The sequence below is a fragment of the Corylus avellana genome, chromosome ca5, assembly GCF_901000735.1.
Source record: "Corylus avellana chromosome ca5, CavTom2PMs-1.0".
Classification (NCBI taxonomy): Eukaryota; Viridiplantae; Streptophyta; class Magnoliopsida; order Fagales; family Betulaceae; genus Corylus; species Corylus avellana.
The window spans coordinates 3,748,224-3,754,034 of record NC_081545.1 but is presented as its reverse complement, the minus strand read 5'-3'; positions in this window follow the sequence as shown (position 1 = coordinate 3,754,034).

The following is a 5,811-nucleotide window of genomic DNA, read 5'->3' as shown; positions in this document are numbered from 1 at the left end:
CATTTACTATCCTATTATTTTACCAATTACCATTCTCTAATTACCACTCTCATAAATTTCCCAAGAATTAAAATCCTTAGCTACAATGGATATTAAAATAACATCATTATCAAAATAATCTATTTAAATAGCTTTGAAAATTCTGGGGCACTACAATCTTCCCTCCTTATTAGAATTTCGTCCTCGAAATTAAAACCTATAATATTATCGTCCAATCTTCAAGTTGAGGGATTCAGATAATATTCTTTTCAATCCTTCATCAAAGCTTACTCTCTTTTATCATATTGAAATTCCATCTCCTTCTTCTATGAGTAAATCTTATTCACAGTCTAAAGTCTCAATTTCTGCAATCATTCATCAATTCACACTAAAATCTTACCTCAAAATCTTTTCCATTGTTTCTTTCCAACCTCAATAACAACAATCGAGTTATTCATCGATAGTCTACAATTAAGGTTTAAACATCAAATTAATAAATCATGTAATCAATAGTCCATACCTCCAAACATCATAATCCTCCTTGCAAGCCTGCAATAATTCTCTCGATCTAATTTAATCAATCTTATCAAAAAGGTGTAAAAATCATCCCCGCCTATATTCTCTTTAGTATCTCAGTATTCCAAATCATGCATACGAAATTTTAATATGATGCTCTAATAATTATTAACTTTTCACCATCATAAACCTATAAAAGTAAATAGCACCAACATTCTACAGTTTATATTTTCCAAAAACATCATTACATGAATATACCTCAGAAGTGACATCATAATTCGATTCATTCTAAATACACAACCGTTTCTATTTTCTTATCCCAACTTTTGTGTTGATGCTACAATATCAGCGAAAATCTTTCAGTACTACATCTTTACTTGATAAATCATAACTCAACAAAAGAAACTCGTAATTAAGATTCAACTCAAACGAAATACACGATTACATCAAATGTAAGATTCTCATCCATTCTTGACTAATACATGCTGTGTTTTGCTGCGTTCTAGAGATGAAATTGATAAGCAAGCAAAGTAGGATATGGGTAAGTTTCCAGGATGGAAGTTCCAAAGTACACATGCTATAATTTCTCTCCCTTGGGTCTTGCAAGGTCAAGAAGAGAAAGAGAGAAAGATAGTCCTGTTGCTTTCTAGAAATGAAGATTTGAAAAGTATTTCAGGACATGGCATGTATGTGAGACTTTCAATATACCCACATCGGATGCTCTCTCTCTTCTGTCATTTACGAAGACTAAGAAGAAAAGAGAGATATTTAGCCTGAGAAGCATGATCAAGGATAATCTTGCTTCCGCAGGACATGATCAACGATAATCTTGCTTCAATGGTTTACTACTGAGAGTATAAGGTGTTGGGTTTGTGAATCAAGTCGTGATGCTGCATTTTTTTTTTTTTTTTTTTTTTTCTCTCTTGAGGATACGCTCAACTGGGAGAAAAATCGAGCTTTCATTGTATGGAAGGCTATTAACAGAAGATTTCAGGCGAAGGGGTATGATCAGAAGGCATGTGTTGCAATGGAGAAAGAGGTGGGAATTTATAGGAAAGATTTCTGGTAATGAACGAGCGCGTGGTGCGCGTTGGCATGACAATTCATTCAGTTGCCCACGCATGGTATTTAAAGTCGTTGATTGAACAGTGGGTTTGAAAAATGAGCTCAGTCGAATTTATGACAGGAGACAAGATCCTACTTCCACGGGATCTTTTGACAAAATTTCCATCGCGGCCCGAGGTCGCCTAACGCTTTGTTGTTTACTGTTTATTTCACTTGAAGTGAAAAATTTCTTTAAAGCCACTCGTCTGCTACTTCCAGAAACTTCAAAAAATTCTCTTCAGTTTCTGACGCTCAGTCTCTTCTCAATACTTCATCTCTCCCAAATTCTTCGTATTCTCAACTATTTTTCCTTACGCTCCTAAATATGGGAGCATCATCATCATCCGTTAACAACATCGATTTGAATGTTGCTCCTGCAACACAATCTATTGTTATGCCTAACGTGCAACTGGACGTGCCTGCTATTTCCCCTGAAGTGCCTGCTATACCTCCCGTTGTACCTGTTGCACACCCTAATGAACTTGCTACATATCCTGACGTATGACAGCCAACTTTTGTCTTTGACAATCATCCTATCACTATTCACGATTCTGTCATGCTCCATGATTCTACTGCTGTAGCAGTGGCCAAAGGTTTCGTAATTCCACGGGATCAAACGTTCTTAGCTGATAGGTCGGATACTGATGCTATTAATAATTCATTGGCATTCAGTATCCAAGGTGCTGCTTCAGTTTCTGACATGGCACAACGTTTGAGTGCCAGAAATGTTGAGCTGAAAGTCTCAAGAAACCAAATCGGGGTCTTACAGCGACTGCTCAAATACTACAAATGAAAACACGTGGATTTGAAGCAGGAGAATACTCAGCTGAAAAAGATGATGTTATCTTACGCAGAATACTTGGGACCAAAGGTGCTAGAAATGGAGAAGAATACCGAACGTCTCCAGCGACAGCACGAAAAACTCCGGGTCGATGTTCAGGGGTGTTGCAAGTCTCTCCGCACACGCTCTAGTCAGGTACCTCATTAGAAATAAATATTCTCTTTGATAATTCAATTAATAAATATATACGATTCTGCTCATACTAGGTTTTCTCTATGCAGAAATAATCTTCCTGGAGCAGCTCTGAAGAATCATCCGCTCATCATTACCACATGTCTCTTTATGCAACAAATTTCTTTTTTTTTTTTTTTTTTTTTTTTTTTTTTTTTTTTTTTTTATGGACACTGGTATGTAATATTATAAGGAGCTTGTTCTCCAAACATTTCTTTTCGTAATCATTCAGTGCTCATTCAATATTCATTATGAAATCATTCTGTCATTGTAATAACTTCCTTTAAACAAACAATCTGTTTAACAAGTTAATCACTCAATAAAACATCTAAGTATGCACCATCACATGTTATCAACCTCTAAAATACCTTAATATCATTGAACATATATCTTATAAGAGAAATTTAGATCATGTCACTATATTATATCACTATATTATATTGTCTTTCAACTCTTACCTTTATGCTTCAAATTACCTCAGGAATAATAATCCATTATCTTTACTTAGTAAAAGAAAATTATATCAAAAGCTTTGGCATGTAACTAAAATTTCTCATAATTTCATATCCACTAATGCCTCAAAATTTAAATATTATCCACAACCTAGGAGCACTAATTCATCCTCAAAACTTTAAGCATCACTTCAATATAATTTACCTCAATTATAGAAAACCTAACACCTTAAATTCTAAGAATCACCTCAAGGATTTCATGAATCGTACCTTAGAGTCATCACAATCATCCAAAAAATATCAAAATCCTTAAACCACAAATTTATATATCAAAATATCTTATAGATTCTAGGGTATACCTCATTTGCATTTATCCCTGCAGTACTTAGGCATTCACTTCATGCCACTACGTAATCCTTATTCATCAATCCATATATTACAACATCAATCATAGTATCATTATTGTCATCAACCAAACCTTAGCCATTACCAAAAACTCATATAAACTATTATATCATTAATTCAGTTCAAGAATCATTTCACCACCGACCTCCATAAGACAATTTGTTACCAAGTCACTCACACAATTTGTCTCACAACCTAAATCAATAAAACCATTTTGTCACCAAGTTAATTTCACAAATCATCTCGCAACCTAAATCTATAAAATCATCATACGATTTTTAAATCATGATCAATAATCTTTTCTAAATCCTCGAGACACCTTAAAATATACCCTTATCAATTGATACTCTAGAAAACTGCCGCAAATCCAAATAGGCAGATACTATGGATCACAACCTATCTATAAAATAAAAATTCATCTCCGTCATTAACATGATCACAATAATAAAATCCTCCAAATTAATCACACTAAGATGATTTTTTTTTTTTTTTTTTTTTAACACAAAAATTAACCATTAGAAAAATGCTCATGCATCATTTATTAGAGACCACACAACAATGCACACTCTACTTGGCCGGAATGTGGCTTCTCATTAACCCCCCAAATTTTTTTTTTTTTTTTTATTTTTTGAAAAGTCTGCCAGAACCTTATAACCTTTGCTCTGATACCAAAATTGTAACATCTCCAGTCCGTTAAGACTGAGTTTGCCACTTTTCTTCTTTTTCAACAAAAGTTCTTGCAAAGATCTATAAGGTCTATCAGAGTACTTGATTTTAAAGGATACGATAAATGTATAAAACATTATTCAAGAGATTTTATTACAAGCGAAATTAGAAAACATTAAACTTTAGTTGCAGAATATCATATTATTACAATAACTTATATGAAAAGACTTTAAAAATTAATAATTATTCCCGTCCCCATTCCGGCCTCCTATTCCAGCATCCTTTCTACCTGAAAACAAGAAATAAAACTGAATGAGCCCAAAGGGGGCCCAGCAAGTAAAATTCACAACCATAAATAGTTTTACTCCTTGTTCTCAGTTTTGAAAATCATTTTCGCAAATAAATATACTTCTAGCCATAATAATATATGTATGTACGGTTGCATCTCCCGTAACATATACATACTATTACATCTAGTAATAGATCATCGTTGTAAATCATCTTTATAAATCATCATCATAATGCATCATTATAAATCATCTTTGTAAATCATCATAGCATATCATCGTTGAAAATATAGTATCATTTTCTCATAATAGGGCCCATGTACACTATTACCCCTGTGCACGAGGGTTGCGGGTCCTTGTGACCATGGCACTGAACTGTGGCCTCAGCCATGCCCGACCGTCAATTAACTCTTTCTTGGTGCACTCAACGGTCTAGTTGATGGAATACCACCTTCTGGCATAGCCTCCTTCAGTGGGTTCGCCTCCATCCGAGTATCGGTACCGAACTCTTCTCATTCTTACTTATCTTGGGGCCAAAAATACTCTCCTCCATACATGTGCCCTCATTTCATAAACATTTATCTCATCTCTTGTACTTTTCTTTGTACTTCTTTTGATGCATCTTAGTCCAACATGTAGGAGGGTTTATTATCATTTTTCTTTCTTATAATCATCATCATTTCTTAACTTTCTTTTCTCAAATTGGAAAGCTTTTCAAATATAAACTTGTTGTACTTAAAAAGCGTTTAAAGAAATAGAAATTTTCTAAATAATTCTTTTAGAAATGCTTGATGCATGCAACATATCTTCATGGCAGGTAAATAAAATAATCTTTTACAATTTGATACAAGAACGTATAAATAACATGACATGAAGTAACTTTAGAAGGGGTAGTGAATTTACTTACCTCTAGACTGAAGCTAAAAGTGGTCTGAAGGAATCTAGTTGCTCTAATCTGACTAACATCACTAGTATATCTTTTGAAACTAATTTCTAAAGTCTGCTTTCTCTTGTGTTCTTTATTTCTTGTAGCACTTTGTCTCGCCCTTTCTCTCTCTATTCAGAGTAAACACTCTTAGAAAGAAGAAAGACCGAGTAAAAAGCGGAAGAAGGAAGAATATGTGCAAGAGATGGGAGAGGAGTAGTAAAATTGTGAAGGGAAAGAGCTCTATTTATAGGAGAAAAACCAAATACTATTCTATCTTCAATTTACAATTATACCCTCATTTTACTATCCTAATATTTCACCAATTACCATTCTTTAATTATCACTCTCTGTAACACCATAAATTTCCCAAGAATTAAAATCCTTGGCTACAATGGATATTAAAATAACATCATTATCGAAATAATCTATTTAAATAGCTTTGAAAATTCTAGGGCACTACAA